The sequence below is a fragment of the Canis lupus genome, chromosome 19 (assembly GCF_003254725.2).
Source record: "Canis lupus dingo isolate Sandy chromosome 19, ASM325472v2, whole genome shotgun sequence".
In the NCBI taxonomy this organism is placed as follows: Eukaryota; Metazoa; Chordata; class Mammalia; order Carnivora; family Canidae; genus Canis; species Canis lupus.
Genome location: NC_064261.1, coordinates 7535756 through 7554226, shown reverse-complemented (window position 1 = coordinate 7554226; position 18471 = coordinate 7535756). Strand labels below are relative to the sequence as shown.

The following is an 18471-nucleotide window of genomic DNA, read 5'->3' as shown; positions in this document are numbered from 1 at the left end:
TCTAAGTATGCCCACTCTGTACATTAAAGGTTTATTCTGGAATGCCTGTGTGGCTCAGCGGTTGAGCATTTGCCTTTGGTTCAGGGCATGATCCCAGGATCCCGAATCGAGTCCCACATTGGGCTCCCAGCAGGGAACCTGCTTCTCCCTCTGCCTGTGTCTCCACCTCCCTCTCTGTGCCTCTCATGAGTAAATAAATAATTTTAAAAAATTAAAAATAAAGGTTTATCCTTTGCCTGATTCTAAAGAGGTGACATCTAAGTCCCTAGACTATCCTGTCCAGCAAGAGCATCCTTGTTTGCCACAGAGATTTGGGCAAAAAAAGGATAGTTCTTGATAATAATGTGACTTGTGACAAGCATGGGCCATGACTATCAGCTTGCTCTCTGTTACGGCTGGAGAATAAAGGCAAGCCACACAGCCAGCTATAGATCACGGAACCTCCATAAAAACCACATCTAACTCATTGGTTGGCAATACTCTATGTATGTTGTCATACACGGTGGCTGAGAGAAATAAGCCCTGCCTGTCTATACCATCCACTAGGAGAGGACACCTGGAAGCTTACACCTGGTGTCTCTCTCCTGGACCCTCTGATATATTGCCTACATGCTGTCACTGCAACACACTGCAGCCATGATACAATGTTTTTTCTGAGTTTTGTGAGTTTGTTTTAGCAAATCACTGACCAGAGGTTGGTATTGGGTACCTGCAAAATCAGACCCATATAGACAAAAAATTGAACAGACTATCTAAGGTACTGGTTCTCTTTGTCAAACTCCTTACTTGCTAATGTGAAAGAAGAGCTAAAATGTTACTATTTGCTGAATTCTTAAATTACTAAAAACCTGACAAAATACAAAAGCAAAAATAAAAGTTTCCTCTAAGAAAAAGAGATATTTAGGAAGGGATTATTTATCAACTGGAGATGTACATAAAAATATGAATAGCAAAAGGGAGTAAATTTTGAAATATAGACTAATAATGAAAAAACATTTAAAGTTTACTTCCAAAAAATTCTTTTTTTTTTTTTTTTTTGGTGATATTTTGGCTCATTGAGATCTACTCTTATTGAATTGTTTGCTAATTTTCTAGTTTTGTGTATCATCAATAAATATTCTTGAGTGGTGAAACTTGTTGAATCAAATTACTGAAACAATTTACAAAATAAATTTAATTGATAATTTATTTTGTTTCTTCTAATTTATGTTAACTGAGGGTCTTTTCAGACCATGTCACAAAAATAATTTAATAGGATATGTATTTGAAAATCCAAATTACAGTTTCCTTACCACATTTAAGGCTTATGACTTAGTGTGAACCCACATGCTAAAAGTCTTCCTCATCATTGTTAATGATTTTCTCTCAGGACCTTGTACTTTGACTTCTGTTTGCCTTTTCCTTTATTCCATGTTTATTTAATATGACTAGATATAGCTGAAACCTAACTGGGCAGTAGTGTTTTAGCTATTTGTTAACTGAGTAGTCTCACATCAGTTAATTGAGGTCTGGAGTTTCTTCTAATTCCACAATGTTTAGCTTCTTAAGCTTGTATTTTGCTTAAGGAGAAGGGCTCATTGAATATGATCCAAAAGTAATATAAAGGATCATGTAGTGCAGTGAGAAGAGAACTATTCTAGTCACCAAAGGACAGAATTTATTTCTAATTTTGTTACTTATTTTATTAATAAAAGGGAAGGGGCACTATTTTCTTATGTGCAACACACACACCCAAGTGCCTGACACCTAGTCTGTTAAATATTTGCATTGCTTTAAAGACAGTATGTCTATACATGAGGAAGTAGTCATCTTCTATGAGAAGTTAACAGGTTTTAAGTTTATATCAGTTTTACATATTCAGTAACCTCCATCTTTTCTTATTTCTAGTGCTACCTTCTATCTGAAATATCTCCCATTTATTTTTGCTTGCTCATGTCATCATGACTCTTCAAGGCTCTGCAAAGATGTATCTCACTCCCTTGTAATTCAATTTCCTTCCTATATTTACTGCCTCAAAACAAGAATATATCTAGCTTATCTTTATAAATCCCGTAGGAATGTAAAGCATAGAATTTTGCATATTATAAATATCATCCCATAAACATTTGTTGACTTGAAGTGAATGAAAGTTAGATTAATATGAATTTTTCTGAAGATATTTTTGCATTTGGAAATAAATTATTTAGTGTTCATTATATGCTTTTCAAAGAGCAATAGGGGAATTACTTTGCTGGGAAAAATATTTTTTGCTTTTTTAAATTTCTTATTTATTTATTTATTTTTCTAAAACCTTTGGGTGAATGGCTACTCTCTATATTTAAGAAGAAGGCTATAGAGATTTAATCATTACACCCCCAAAGATTTCCAAACTTCTAGATCAAATATTCTTTTCAACTTAGTCATCTATTGCCAACTCAAGGGGGCTTTAGCAGAAGGATACTAAAAACTTAAAGTTGTTATTTTTCCCATGATATTTTGATAACATAGTGACTTAATGTATTCTTTCTTCTAGACTACAATCTCTCAGTGTTCAAAATATTAAATAAATTAACCTTGGTTAGAATCTTATGATTCGAGGCCTCTAGCGGTTTATTACTTGTATTGTTAGAGTTTGGGTGCTATGTTAATAGAGGGATTTATTTTCCTCATTTAATGAAGTCTGTTTTATTTTAAATGATTTCTCAAGGACATAATTTTAACTCATGGGATTGCTAGGCAATTCACTTTTCTATGAGTAATTTCTAAATTGCTTTTTAAAATTTATTATATGCAGGGAGAAATGGTTTGAAAACTTTGTAATAAATTTAATATATGCCAAAAGTATACTCTTGTGAGAGCAGATATGTCTGTTTTGTGGCTACGATAGCAGTTCATTTTAAATCTTCATAAATTTGTAGGCATTATATCAGCTTCTATTATAATGACATAAAAATAGTGATGAAAAGACCTAAAAAACCAGAGTATTAAATATGAAGGCTGAATCTAGAAAAATGTACTCATATAAATAACTAGGAAGTATAATATCTTGTTTTGTAATTTTTATTATTGTTATTCATGGGCAGTATAAGAACATTGACATTGCTATGTCCCTTCCAATCTAGTTAACAGATTAGACAACTACAGTAGATTTATTATGACCTGTTCTTTTCTACGGTTATGCAGGAAATTGAGAACACTCTATAACAAGGCACCTTCCTTCATGCCAGAGTCTAACAGATACACAATGTGCCCCAGTTGTTGATACATACTAAGTGGATATTTAAGAAGGTGACTATGTTGTGACTTCCTGTTTCAGCCTGGAATTGGACAAAAATAGCCTAGGAACAAGGTAAGTCAAAATATTAGGGTGCCAGGGCATTATCTGTAATCCTATTTTCATCTTGATTCTCTCATTTGGGAAACAAGTGACTTTCATTCATACTAAATAATGGCCATGTTGAGCAACAATTACCTACCTCTGTACCTATAGTGGAAGTAAAATATTTCCATTCACATGGGCATTTATTGAAACAGACAAGACTAACAATGTTTGAGAAACAGATTGGTTCTACACATGCCAAACATTTGCTGCTACCTCATTAGGCTGATATCTCACTGCTAAAGGCCAAGTAAATATCATCTAAGGCCATGCATTTTGAAAATTTAGTTTTTTCGTTTTGTTTCAGAATCATTTAAAGTAACTGGAAATAACAGGGACCCAAAACAGATGCCAAAGTCCTTGCTAGAATTTAAATCTTATAGGAAATTTTCTATAAAAACTTCGAAGAGATGTGTGCAATATTTGTAGTCTTTATTTTCTTATGCATGATAAAATAACTCTTGTAGTTGTTTAGTTCTAAAAACTGAATTATCAGTTTCTACTTATGTTAATGTTTTTATGTGAAACCATGCTTTTTTGTGTATACTGATCCTTTCTGGCTGTTTTTAGGGTCACATGTGCAATTCAATAAATGAATGACCCCGTATCCTCAATGTCCCTCCAAAAAAAGAAAAAATCCAAGAGCATTTACCTTACCTCCTGTGTTTTGCAGATTTTCAATGGTTCTTGAGAGCTATTACTGGAGCAAATGAGAGATTAAAATTAAAATATTAATAATCACAATATGTCAATATATTCAACTTTGAAAATATAGGCTGTATAATAAGAATGCACAGAATGATTCACCTTGTAGTAAACAAGAAAAGCAACGTGAAATCTTTTGAGACTATATTAATGATGTTCCATAACATTGAGTATCTTAGCCTGTTCATTCATAGATTCAAGTAACTCAAATACTCAAATATATAGAATATACATATAGGCAAGTTTGAGTCTATTTATAGTCATTTGGCACAAACATAAACAGGGTATATTAGTTTTTGTATGTGTAGCCTTATTCAAGTTACATAAACAAATAAAACGACCTAAAAATTCATAAAGGTACTTTAGATATGATAAATATATTTCTAATATTTTAATAAAATTGAGGAAATGTCTTTAAAGATTGTGTAATCCAAATAGATGATCTTAGAAAACATAATTCCAGACCAATGAAAAAATAGATCTCAGTTGAATAGATGCAGTTTTCTGTGTGATAACAGTTTTTACAGTAGCAAAACTTTGTAAAGATTGGCCAGTTATGGGATGCCTGGGTGGCTCAGTGGTTGAGCATCTGCTTTCAGTCCAGGGCATGATCCTTGGGGACCCCAGATCCAGTCCCACATCGGGATCTCTACATGGAGCCTGCTTCTCCCCCTGCCTATGTCTCTGCCTCTCTCTGTGTCTCTCATGAATAAATAAATAAAATCTTTAAAAAAAGATTGACCAGTTAGGATGTGGAAGCCAGTACTAAATATTTTATGTAAGTTACCTCATTACACCATTATTACATATTATGTGGATTTCTACATGGCAAAAGCAATCCTTTTAGAGGTCACAAAGTGTGTCCAAGGATATATAGAATGGGTCTGCTGTTACCTTGATCCCAAAACCAGACAAAGACTCCACCAAAAAGGAGAATTACAAACCAATAACCCTAATGAACATGGATGCAAAAATTCTCACCAAGATACTAAACAATAGGATCCAATAGTACATTAAGATAATTATTCACCACCTAGGGATTTATCCCCAGGATGCAAGGCTGGTTTGATATTTGTAAAACAATCAACGTGATAGATCACATCAATAAAAGACAAGAACCGTATGGTCCTCTCAATAAATGCAGGGAAAGCATGTGACAAAATACAGCATTCATTCCTGATCAAAAGTATTCAGAGTGTAGGGATAGAGGGAACATTTCTCAATATCTAAAAGTCATCTATGAAAAGCCCACAGCAAATACCATTCTCAATGGGGAAATACTGAGAGCCTTTCCCCTAATATCAGGAACACGACAGGGATGTCCACTCTCACCACTGCTATTCAACATAGTACGAGAAGTCCTAGCCTCAGCAATCAGACAACAAAAATAAATAAAAGGCATTCAAATTGGCAAAGAGGAAGTCAAACCCTCCCTCTTCACAGATGACATGATACTTTTCATAGAAAACCCGAAAGACTCCACTCCAAGGTTGGTAGAACTCATACAGCAATTCAGCAATGTGGCAGGATACAAAATCAATGCACAAAAATCAATGCCATTTCTATACACTAACAATGACACTGAAGAAAGAGAAATTAAGGAATCAATCTCCTTTACAATTGCACCCATAACCATAAGATAGAACACTTATGAAAGAAATTGAGGAAGACGTAAAGTATTGAATGTTTTTCAATGTTCATGGATTGGAAGAGTAAATATTGTGAAAATGTCTATGCTGCCCAGGACAATTTACATATTCAATGCAATCCCTATCAAAATACCATGGGCTATCTTCACAGGGTTGGAACAAATAATCTTAAGATATGTATGGAACCAGAAAAGACCCTGAATAGCCAGAGGAATGTTGAAAAAGGAAACCAAAGAAAACCACCACAATGCCAGACTTCAAGCTATATCACAAAGTTCTAATCATCAAGACAGTATGGTACTGGCAAAAAAAACTGACACATAGATTAAGGGGACAGAAGAGAGAACCCAGAAATGGGCCTTCAACTCTATGGACAACTAATCTTTGACAAAGTTGGAAAGAATATCCAATGAATATGAAGAAAGTCTCTTCAACAAATGGTGTTGAGAAAATTGTTCAGCCACATGTAGAATAATGAGACTATACCATTCTCTTACACCACACACAAAAATAAACTCAAAATAGTTGAAAGATCTATATATGAGACAAGAATCCATCAAAATCCTAGAGGAGAACACAAGCAATACCCTTTTTGAACTTGGCCACAGCAACTTCTTGCAAGATACTATGAAGGCAAAGGAAACAAAAGCAAAAATGAACTATTGGGACTTCATCAAGATAAAAAGCTTCTGCACAGTGAAGGAAATGGTCAACAAAACTAAAAGACAGTCTACAGAATGGGAGAAGATATTTGCAAATGACATATCAGATAAAGGGCTAGTATCCAAGATCTTTAAAGAACTTATTAAAGTCAATACCCAAGAAACAAAAATCCAGTCATGAAATGGGCAGAAGACATGAACAGACATTTCTCCAAAGAAGACATAGACATGGCCAACAAGCACATGAGAAAATGTTCCGCATCACTGCCATCAGGGAAATACAAATCAAAACCACAATGAGATACCACCTCACACCAGTGAGAATAGCTAAAATTAACAAGACAGGAAACAATAAATGTTGGAGAGGATGTGGAGAAAGGGGAACCCTCCTGCACTGTTGGTGGGAATGTGAACTGGTGGAGCCACTCTGGAAAACTGTGTGGAGGGTCCTCAAGAAGTTAAAAATAGTGCTACCCTACAACCCAGCAATTGCACTACTGGGGATTTACCCCAAAGATATAGATGTAGTGAAATGATGGGACACCTACACCCCCAATGTTCATAGCAGCAATGTCCACGATAGCTGAACTGTGGAAGGAGCCTCAATGTGCTTCAACAAATTAATCAATAAAGAAGATGTAGTCTATATACACAAAGGACTATTACTCAGCCATCAGAAAGGATGAATACCCACCATTTGCTTGGGCATGGATGGAACTGGAGAGTATTTATTATGCTGAGTGAAATAAGTCAATTGGAGAAAGACAATCATCATATAGTTTCACTCCCATATGGAAAATAAGATATAGTGAAAGGGACTATAAGGGAAAGGAGGGAAACTGAGTGGGGAAAAATTAGAGAGGAAGACAAACCATGAGAGACTCCTAACTGGGAAACAAAGGGTTGCAGAAGGGGAGGTGGGTGGGGGGATGGAGTGACCGGTGACGGGCACTGAGCAGGGCACTTGATGGGATGAGCACTGGGTGTTATACTGTATGTTGGCAAATTGAATTTAAATAAAACTATTAAAAAAAAAAAGAAAAAGAATGGGTCTGCTGACTAGGTTGGCTGGTGGAAAACCACCAGGTTTGTTATGCTATACTAGTTTTTATTTTCTTGCATGATTCCCCAATGATATATTGATTTCAAAACAATGTAAAATACAGAAAAAATACCTAATAACTGGGTTGATATTTTGTCACCACAACTAAACAAAAAAACCAAAAATGTAAAATTCTTTTATCTTGAAATGTGATAGATTCTATTCTGAATCAGAATAGGAAGCATTTTTTTTTTTTGCTACTGCTATATCACATGACCCAACATACTGTAGACATTAATATATATTTGTTTATTTGTTTAATAGATGATTAAGTATCCACATGAAACAAGATACAGAGAAACTGAGAAAGAATAAGAGAGGAGGAGGAGAGAGAGAGAGAAAGAGAGAGAGAGACAGGAGGTAGGGGAAATTAGGTTAACATGGGAGGTTTAAAATATAACCAGAGGAGTAATTTGCAAGTTGTTCAAAGATAAACCAATTGAGTTCAACGAATTAGAATTCACTCATCCATTTAATACATTATTATGCTTCTGTAGTTTCCAACACTGTGTGAGGCAAGAGAAATTCAAAAGTGAGCAAAATTAAAAAGAAAAAAAAAAGCCCTTTTGTCTCAGGGAAAAAAGTAAATGAGTAACAATGATCAACCATAAAGTGTGATGAGTGATAGAAATGAGAATGTACAAAATTCGAAGAGAAAGCAACCACTCTAGTCTCTTTGGGAAACAGATAAGATTTGCATAAGCAGTCAAATTTAAGACTAAACTTAAATATTGAAAAGAGTGAACTTTTAAGCACTTTTATGAAAGAATAAGGGAATTGCTTTAAAAAATCTGTTTCAGGGCCTTCAAGTATAATTTTTAAAAATAGAAAAAGGTTGTGGATGGGTCTATAGTAGTTTTCTGTTAGCATTATTTAATTTGAATGTCCATGTAAGATTCAAAGGGAGTCGAGGAAAAATAAAATCAATTATGATTGTGCTACTATTTAGTTAATTTCTAGATCCTCCCCTATTTCTTTCTCCGTTTTTCCCACACAAACACACACAATGGTTCTAATCTGTTTTGTAATTGATTGAACTCACTCTCTGACCTCACAGTATAAAGCATGTTGTACTACACAGACAAATTATATTTAGGGAAATTCACTGTCTCCAGCTGTGAAGCTGATTAATGTTACAGTATGCAGATAACATCTCTATTTGTAGTGGCATTTATTATCTCAAAGCAAGATGAAAAAATACTTTTAAGAAACTTATGAAAAAAGACATTTTTGATAATCTCAAAATAAGGAAGTGTGCCACATAGCAAAATATGTGAAAATTCAGTACTTAATATGCGAAAAATCACCTGACTTTGGCATAGCAGCAACCATGTTAAATTACTTAGAAACATTTGTCTATGAAATAACAGATTATCTTCATGGTTAACAAGAACTCCAAATTCATTATTCTACATGGGCATTTTCTGATTTTTCACATTGTGTGAATGCTCTTTTGAATCCTCATAGCAGTTATCGTATAGTTGATCCTTGAACAACATGGAAGTTAGGGCCACTACTCCTTCCTTCTGCCAAGTTGAAAATTCACGAATAACTTTGACTCCCTAAAAATGTAACTACTAATATCCAACTATAGACTGGAAGCCTTACCAAAAACATAGTCAATTAACACGTATTTTGTAAGTTAAATATATACTGCATTCTTATAATCAAGTAGGCTAAAAAAGGGAAAGTTGATTAAAATCAAAAAGAGGAGAATATACACTTACAATACAGTACTGTATTCATTTTTTAAAAATCTGCATATAGGGGATCCCTGGATGGCTCAGCGGTTTAATGCCCGCCTTCAGCCCAGGGCGTGATCCTGGAGTCTGGGGATCAAGTCCCACATCGGGCTCCCTGCATGGAGCCTGCTTCTCTCTTTGGCTATGTCTCTGTCTCTTTCTCTGTGTGTCTCTCATGAATAAATAAAAAAAAATCTTAAAAAAAAAATCTACATATAAGTAGACCCATGCAGTTCAAGCCTGTGTGGTTCAAGGGTCAATTGTAGGTTTTCTTGACATTTTTTTTTATCCTTTTCATCCCAATAGTCATTGATGTTTGAAGGCAAATACTGCTTTACATAGCTCTACATCTGCTATAGTGTTTAGTTCCAGTGACTGCTAGATGAACCAATATAATTGTAATGAATTTTTATTCTACTCTTTAAAAATTCTATGCTATTTATGTAGATTTTGCAATCCTTGAAAATTACAAAACACATAAGGAGCCTGATTCCTCCAAAATATTTTTCATCAAAATGACACAAGAAGTTAAAACTATCTGTCACATATAAATCCAATACTTATGTAAATATACTCAAACAGGGAAATGATAGATAAGTGCATATAACAAGAAACACAATGTCCCGTTCTACTGTGGTTAATCTCTCTTGCCAGGATGACTTGTTATAATCTTTCAAAAAGACAAGTCAAAAGCCCATAAAACCAAATTCTGAGAAACTTACCTATAAAATGTCTCAGATGTTAAGTCTTTTTTTTTTTTTTTAAGATTTATTTATTTGAAAGAGACAGAGACAGAGAGTGATAGAGTGTGAGGAGGGAGGGGAAAGAGAGGAAGAGAGAGAATCTCAAGTAGGTCCCTCCCACCCCTCACCCCCCACCCCTCTCCATTGAGCATGGAGCCCTGTGAGGGGCTTGATCTCAGAACCTTGAGATCATGAACTGAGCAGAAATCAGGAGTAGGATACTTAACTGACTGAGCACTCAGGCACCCCAAATGTTAATCCTTATTTCTAAAATGTACTCAAATCAATTACCTGATGAAACAAAGGAAACTAGGCAAGTAAATGTGAGCTTTTCAGGTACAGAAATCAAGTCGCAGAGAAGCTTAAACATTGTTATAATTCACTTTTAAGATAATACTAGAGCACTCAGGGGGCTTCCAATACTTCCTATGGAATTCTCCTTTGAGACATTTTAAGGCAATTACCACTTGTTTGTCTTACACTAGTTTGGTGGTTCCATAAACTTTTTTTCTGTTTTTTGTTTTGTTTTGTTTTTTTGTTTTTTTTTGTTGTTGTTGTTGTTGTTGTTTTTTTTTTTTTTTTTTTGGCTGGGGATTCATTTAAATTACACAGCTGCTAACTGACAGTGGCAGGAAGAGCCAGAGCACCTCTGATTTGCCTGGGGTTGTACACCCACACAGACTTCGAGACTACTTCCAACACTCTAATTGGGGGAAATAATTTTCATGACATCATTTTGTTGAGGAAAAATGTGGAAAGGTAAGATAAAAACATGACAATAATGTCTACAACAAAAATTATTCCAAATCATAGTTACATACAAATTAAGAGATTCCTGTGTTTGGCCAAAGGACATAGAAGGTGATTCCAGAAAAATATATTTTTGTTATATATTGGCCTATCACTCCAATTAGGAAACTTTGGTTGAATGGAGTATTATTTTATAGCTTAAGGTGTCTGTATTTCAAGAATAGAATTGCAAAGGACAAAAACAAGTAGAGCAAGCCTTCATGCTCTGTTTACATAGACATCCAAGGTGTGCCTTGGTGGAGAATACAGATAATTAAACAAACAAACAAACAAAAAAAAAAAAACCCCACACACACTAGTGCAAGAAAAGAATATCTTAAAAAGCCTTCCAAGAGAACATATTGAAGAAGTTGGCAAAGAAGACAAAAGCAAGATACATAACCTCAAAATAGACACAGATGCATCGGAGAGTAAAGTTACTGAAGAAAATAGAATAAACTCAAGTTTCCATGAAATATTAATGGACTTTTAAATAAAATGGTAGTTAAAGTAAATATAAATCTCCAATCCTGGAGAGTCATCGAAAGAAATGGGTAAGGAAGAAGAAAGCAAAAACAATCCTTGCTTTTGAAAGAACCCAAGATGTATTGTATGGAAATGTTGAATTACCCAATTCTACACCTAAAACTAGTATTATGTTGTTAACTAATTGGAATTTAAATAAAAGTTTGAAAAATAAAAATAAAAAAAAACTAAGATAAAATATTTGTCCCAATTATAATTTTAGGAAGAAAAAATAAAAGATTAAACTACAGCTACAAAGAAATGTTATTTTTGGAAAAGATTCTGATTTGTGATTTCAAAAAGAAAAAAAAAATACCCTTGCTTCAGGTTCAAGAATCTAGTCACACTTGTCTTTGATTTAGGTAGAAAACCCAAGCTCCTATGACATCATATTCTCATGTGACAATTAATATAGGCTAACTGAATTGTTCCAAGGTGAGAAATAGTGGAGATGGAATGATGGGGCAGGGACGTGTACCACTGGAATCTAGAACCAGGGCCCTGGGGACACTAAATGCACCATAGTGAGGAGGGCACAAGTGTGCTTAAAGAATGATCCCCATCAGATGCCAACAGCGTTTCTGAAAAACAAAACAAAACAAAACAAAAACATGGAGCTAAATGATCTTTCAAATCCTGAACACATGTTCTGTCTCCCTTTCTGATATTTCCCACTTATTTTTTCTCCTTTCCCCTTTATTCCCTTTCACTACTTTTTATATTCCCCAAATGAATGAGACCATATAATGTTTGCCAAAACATGAAAGACTCCTAACTCTGGGAAACGAACTAGGGGTGGTGGAAGGGGAGGTGGGCGGGGGGTGGGGGTGACTGGGTGGCGGACACTGAGGGGGGGCACTTGGCGGGATGAGCACTGGGTGTTATTCTGTATGTTGACAAATTGAACACCAATAAAAAATAAATTTATTAAATTAAAAAAATCCTAAACACATCTAGCATTTGAAGATTCGAAAGGTCTGGGGTATTGCCAAAGGGAAAGGAAAAAAATGGAGCGTGAGGATTTTGCCAGAAATGCTGAGGTAAATATAACTGTCAACAATTTAAGAGCCTAAACCTGAAAGGAAATCCTTTTTTGAGCAGAGGTAAAACTAGGAGCTCACTTTGCATGTGATAGTCAATGATGGTTTGCTAAAATGGCAAGAACTATAAGATCTATACTATCTATCAAGGGAAAATAGAATTGTATGGCCATTAGAAAGCATCCCATCCTCCTTATCATAGAAATGAGAAATCTGAGGCTCAGAAAGTTTTGTGACTTACCCCCAAATACCCCAAAATAATGTCCACTATTAATATCCTTTATTCTTCCTAATAGAATGTTCTTTTTATCTCAGTAATAATATTTTACAGATATGTCATTTAAAAATGCTAATTAAGTGAAAGCTGTGTTCTAGAAACCTGCTAGTAAAAGCTAAAGTGAGAGAAAATCCTTTTATTTTGCCCGCTAATAGATGGACTATGCAGGGATTTAAAAAACTTTTGCATGATTCAGATCTTAGGCATGTGAATGTCTCCTAAGGGGGTTCTGAATGCAGAAAAGCAATTGCAATGGCTCTTTTTAAAATTTTTGTTGCAGATATTTCAGCCCAAACTGGCATTTTAAAGAAGTCTTTGCTCTGTTCAAATCTCGGTTCTTCCACCCAAGCACCGCGTCTCCTACGTATGGACAAGTTGAGGGCATCCCTGAGTTCCTGACTCATTTAGAAGATAAGTGGCGATGCAGAAGGCCTGCACCGTCAGGATCCGCATTATTACCGATTGCCATAATAGTGATTCTGTTCTGCAGTCAGGCAAATATTTAGTTTACATTATAGTGAATACATTGTGGAAACTACTCTGTCTTCTTAAAGAAGCGACAGCAGGATGTGTTATTGGTATTTGCAGTAATCTAATTAGTGAATTTACATACTGACTACCTCTCCAACAACTTCCTCCTGAAAAGGTTTTCTGCATACAAAGTGGCTATACATCTTGAAGATGGAACATAACAGAATAAAACAACCGGGTACCTTTTCCTTTTGTGATTTTGAAAAATCTAAAGACCGTTTCAGGGGGTTCTAAGAATTTTACTCCCAATGTCTACGTGCATCTGAAGCGTATTATTTCCGTGAATGAACTAGAGTAGGTTATATGTAATTATTAAAGGTCACTCACCTCTCACTGTCATTTAAATTGTAAGTATTACATTGACACCTTGAGTTCTTTCTTCAGACGTTAATATAGCTGGACAAACTCAGTTTTAAACTATAGAGTGTTAAATTTTCTTTTCTAGTGACAACCGTCCTTTGGTACAAACTCGAATTACCTGAAATTTGGAGCACTCTTAACTTTCAATTGCCCACCATTAAAAAAAAAAAAAAAAAAAAAAAATTTAATGTACAATGATTATTTCATGTGTTCAATACCAATTTGGTGACTTCTTGAAATTTAAGTGAAAAAACAGTTGAAGGTCTTTTTTAATATTCTTTTTTTTTTTTTCATGCTATATCTTAGATACAGGACCTCCATGAAATTGTATGCCTAGCAGCTAAAATAAAACACAAGTGTTACAGTCAGGGAGCCCTGACCTCAAATCCTACTCTGCTACTTAATATCTGGCATTCTTAGGCAAGTCATGTAATGTCTTTGGGTCTCAGCTTCTACTCGTGTAACAAAGGAATACCAGTCCCATGGCGGAGCACTGGGGATGTAGGTGTCTTAATTGTTGTTAACTTGTTAACTTGCAGTGTCACTGCCACCACATTCAAAACCTCCTTTGCATTAGCTCACAGATGCCAAAAATTCTATTTGCCCTAATCTCCTTTTCCATTTAGTTATTGGTTTGTAAAATGGCAGCCTCACCCTGGATTTCAATGGAGAAGAGAAGTTAGGATTCTCTGCAGGTGATGTTGCTCGATGTTTGAGTGGACCTGATATGCACAGATGCTTCCTCATGGGCTCTTTGGAGCTTCAGCATGAGGTCCTCCCTCTTTTGTTTTGTTTTTGTTTGTTTATTTTGGTTTTGGTTTGTTCTTTTGTGAGTACTTCTTTGGCTTTTCTTGCCCTTTCTGGTGTAAGCCCCTAAATCCTATAATAACTTGGATTATAGTATTACATAGAATGACTTCTGTTTCCTGAGTAAAATAGACTGATATATCAGTAACATCATAAGACAAGACATGTCAAATATTTTAAATAAACTGGATAAAATGTAAACATAGTCATATGTTTATTATTGAGGTAAAAATAATGTATCATTTGTTATTCAAAAGTAGTGGTAATGATACAACTTGCCCGATGATATACAAGCTATGAGCAGAAGAGTAAAACCTTGAAATAAATAAGTTTGGCTTTTCATCATCAATGAATAATATACTATCTCAATATCTGGTTTTACCCTAATGCTCCATATTTCATACACTGTGTCTAAAATAACTACCCAGTGAGGCTGCCGTATTAAATATTTCCTTAAATACTTAGCTTGGTGTGTCCTCCTGAATAGACATTAAATAAGAGGACATCTATTAACAATATTACTAAAATTGTTACTTTTAACTTTAAGACTTCTTCTAATAATGACCATAGAAAGTTCTCTGAGGGCAGAGACTTTGCTTTGCTCATTTCTCTACCATGGAGCACCTAACACAGTGCCTGACATAAGCAGAATTGTTCTAGACCTTCCACTATCATTAACAATAATGAAATATTGCTAGTGAATTGTGTTTAATTGCCTTATTTATAAAACTCAGTTCACAAAATTAAAATAGTCATATTTCATAAAATAGTACTATGAAATAATATTTGTACTGGATTAAGAGAAGATTATTAATAAAACATTGTTTGCATTGCAGGAGACTTTAATTTGCAGAAGCACAGAACAGATTTTTTTTTTTTTTTTTTTTTTGGTTCTGGTATAAAAAGTATCAGGTTTAAAAGAAAAAAATTAACATTCTCTTCTGATGGTGATATAAAATGATATTTCCAAAGGATATTACTTAAAGAGGACAGATTATATTCATAAAACAAAATTATGTTATTCAAATAATACTTTAGGAGTCAAAATATTAGCATTATGACATTTTAAAAATTTAATATATATGAGTATATTTTAGACATAGAAACACATTATGTTTAGCACTTATGCTATGTTATCACTTATACAATGCTGTAGAGAAATGATTTATGAACTATACAGTTTAGGTAATATAATCATAGCAACCAACATTTTCCCATACTCATTAAATTTTATTAATGAAAAATAAAAATAATTTGGAAAGAAAATTAAATCTTATCTAAAATGGCTACATGTAAAAAAATAAAATAAAAAAAATAAAATAAAATGGCTACATGTGTCTTAGGATAATAGGTGCCTGAAATTATTTTCAGTTAGGAACACAAAAGAGAGTTTGACTTTCAAATATGTTGCCAAAGTTTTCCTCCTTCATATTCAGATTTTGATTCTTTAACAAGTGAACTCAAGATCATACCTCTTTGATTATTTCTGACATTTTATAAGACCAGCTATGCCAAGGGTTGAGAAAATTTACTTAACTAGTACATCATTCATATCTGTATAAAATAGCTGAAATGGACCTGGCTTCTAGAAATCCTTCATCTTTGATAGTATTAATCTGTTTTTTCATAAGGATTTTTTGGTAGTAATCATTCCCTTTTATTTAATACGATATCTCATTTGTTTGTTTTTTAAGTGTGTAAGGGACAAATGGAGATGAAGGTCAAATATATAGGCTATATGTTATATAGTTTATTTAGAAAATCTTCAGGCAGTTTCCATGGCAGCTTGAAACTAAATATGTGATAAAATAAATTATTTAAACTTTAACTTCTTTTTAAAGATATTAGAGTGCATATCTCTCAGAGACAGGAAGGAATTATTAAAGGCTATTTCAACCTGAACGTAGCTTATTAATAAGTATATTTTATATATTTTTTAAAAACTAGGCATACTTAAATTGAAAAGAAAAAATAGCTATATTATACATTGGGGATTTCAGACTTCAATTATAGGAGCTGTCAGGAAGACTATATATTTCATTTGCACCCAATATATTTTAAGTTCCACACTCCCCTGCATCTCTGAGATACCAGATTACCTGTAGTTGTTATATCTTATAACCCACACCTGAGCACTTTAGTCACTATGGTAACTACACCGTCTCTTCCAGTAATGCAAAGTTCTATCCATGACCATATAATCTTGAACAAGGTTCATAAATAATCCATGTAGAAGTGAATCTTGCTATCACATTACTGTCTGGCTAATCTGGTTTGGGCAAATGTATAATTACATTTATGAAATTAGTAGGTTGCCTGCCTTCTCTTCAGTACTGATGTAACAAGTCTTATTGACCACCAGAACTGCAAAATGGAAAGAAAAACAGTGCCTTCCTCTTAGAACTAGATTTACTACTGAAGAAGCTACGCAGTTAGGTGGAAAGGGAGCTGACCTAATAAATCTATCATATGACCTCTATATCCCATGTGGCAGACTCAAGAATTTTAATATTCATTTTTATATATCTCTAATCTTTTTTTTAATATTTTATTTATTTATCCACAAGACACAGAGAGAAAGAGAGAGAGAGAAAGAGAGAGAGGCAGAGACACAGACACAGGCAGAGGGAGAAGCAGGCTCCACACAGGGAGCCCAACATGGGACTCGATCCTGGGACTCCAGGATCATGCCCTGGGCCAAAGGCAGTGCTAAAACACTGAGCCACCCAGGCTGCCCTATGTCTAATCTTTAAATAAATATATTTATTTATATGCATATTTATTGTCTCTATATTTATTTATATATGGAATAGATTTGTGTCCACAAATGTGCATGTGTGTGTGTGCATTTCTTGGTTTTTGTTTTTGTTTTGTTTTAATTTAATTTTATTTTTTTAAATTGGATTTCAATTTGCCAACATACATATACTTTCAGGGATCATTTCTATAGTTTGTGTGTGCATTTCTCTTTCTGAAATGTAATTTTTTATTTTGTTTACCATGAAAGTAAATAGTACCCTTGCTGATGACTTTTTATTGACCATTAATATTTGGATACACTATGCTATTGCATTTTTCCTTCCAGTTAAAATATAAATATATCAATACTATAAAGTTCAGAATTAGAGACATAGTTTCCTTGTATAATTATATTGTCATGTTTATCATTTACTGCAATCTCCAATGCATTTTATTAATTATTTAATTATTTTAAATATCATATGTAGTAATGTCCATGTTAACTGCACTGTGCTTCAAACAATGTTTTTGAGTTTGGAATATTTCAGAAAATAAAACTGCCATAGGGGCTTCTGGTTAAGTGTGTGCCTTCTGCTCAGGTCATGATCCCTGGGATCGAGCCCCACATTAGACTCAGCAAGTAGTCTGCTTCTCCCTCACCCTCTGCTCCACCCCTCTTGCTTGTGCTCTCCCTGTCTCTTTTTCTCTCTCAAATAAACAAAATCTTAAAAAAAGAAAAGAAAATTGCCATATATTGGTATAAATTTCACATAAATTTTTAAGAATCAGGAAAAGAGAATGACAGCAGAGCACATGAAATTAAATTAAAATTTTAGAGTAAAATCTTTAAAAGCAAAAGAAAGCCAAATTAACATCATGTACAAGAGAAAATAATCTCAATTTAGTTTCTTGCTTGGTATAGTCTAAGTTTCAAAAATATTTTAATACTAGTTATGTCTTATGTCTCTTTCCGTGAAAAATGTACAATTCTTTAAAATTTAACATTATTTTCAAAAGAGATAATTGTCTTCACAAACATAATGTTTGTTCACTTATGCTGATAATGCAGAATGAATTTTAATAGTTATCATATGAAAATTAAATAGATGTTTCAACAGATTCAGTAAAAGAGAGTGTGTTAAAGAGGTTTTTAAGTACTTTAAACCCACTAAAGAAAACACTTGGAACATCTGTTATTTTTAGTATATAATATTTTAAAGTCTTTCAGTCCATATGCCAGGATAGTACTGGTAAAATCAAGTCCTAAGATGACCTTATTTAATAATGGAGCAGGGATAGTGAAATATATATGAATACATCTTTAAAATGCAATTATTTATCAATTCAAACGAACACATACAACAATGATCAAATATGCTTTCAAAAGGCAAGCTCAAAACTTCAATTTCAGATTTATTTTGTAAATACATATTCAAGAAGAA

The 18471-nt window shown here is 33.9% G+C and overlaps 1 long non-coding RNA gene across 4 annotated transcripts in view; it reads left to right on the top strand.

Moving 5' to 3' along the window:
• Positions 1–14672, top strand: part of LOC112642803 (uncharacterized) — an 89265-nt gene extending 74593 nt beyond the window's left edge. For all 4 annotated transcript variants that reach the window (XR_007403968.1, XR_007403969.1, XR_003125464.3 and 1 more), the window contains 2 exons: positions 3163–3328; positions 12873–14672. This is a non-coding gene — a long non-coding RNA (uncharacterized LOC112642803). The remainder of the gene's footprint in view (positions 1–3162; positions 3329–12872) is intronic.
• Positions 14673–18471: the final 3799 nt, after the last annotated feature.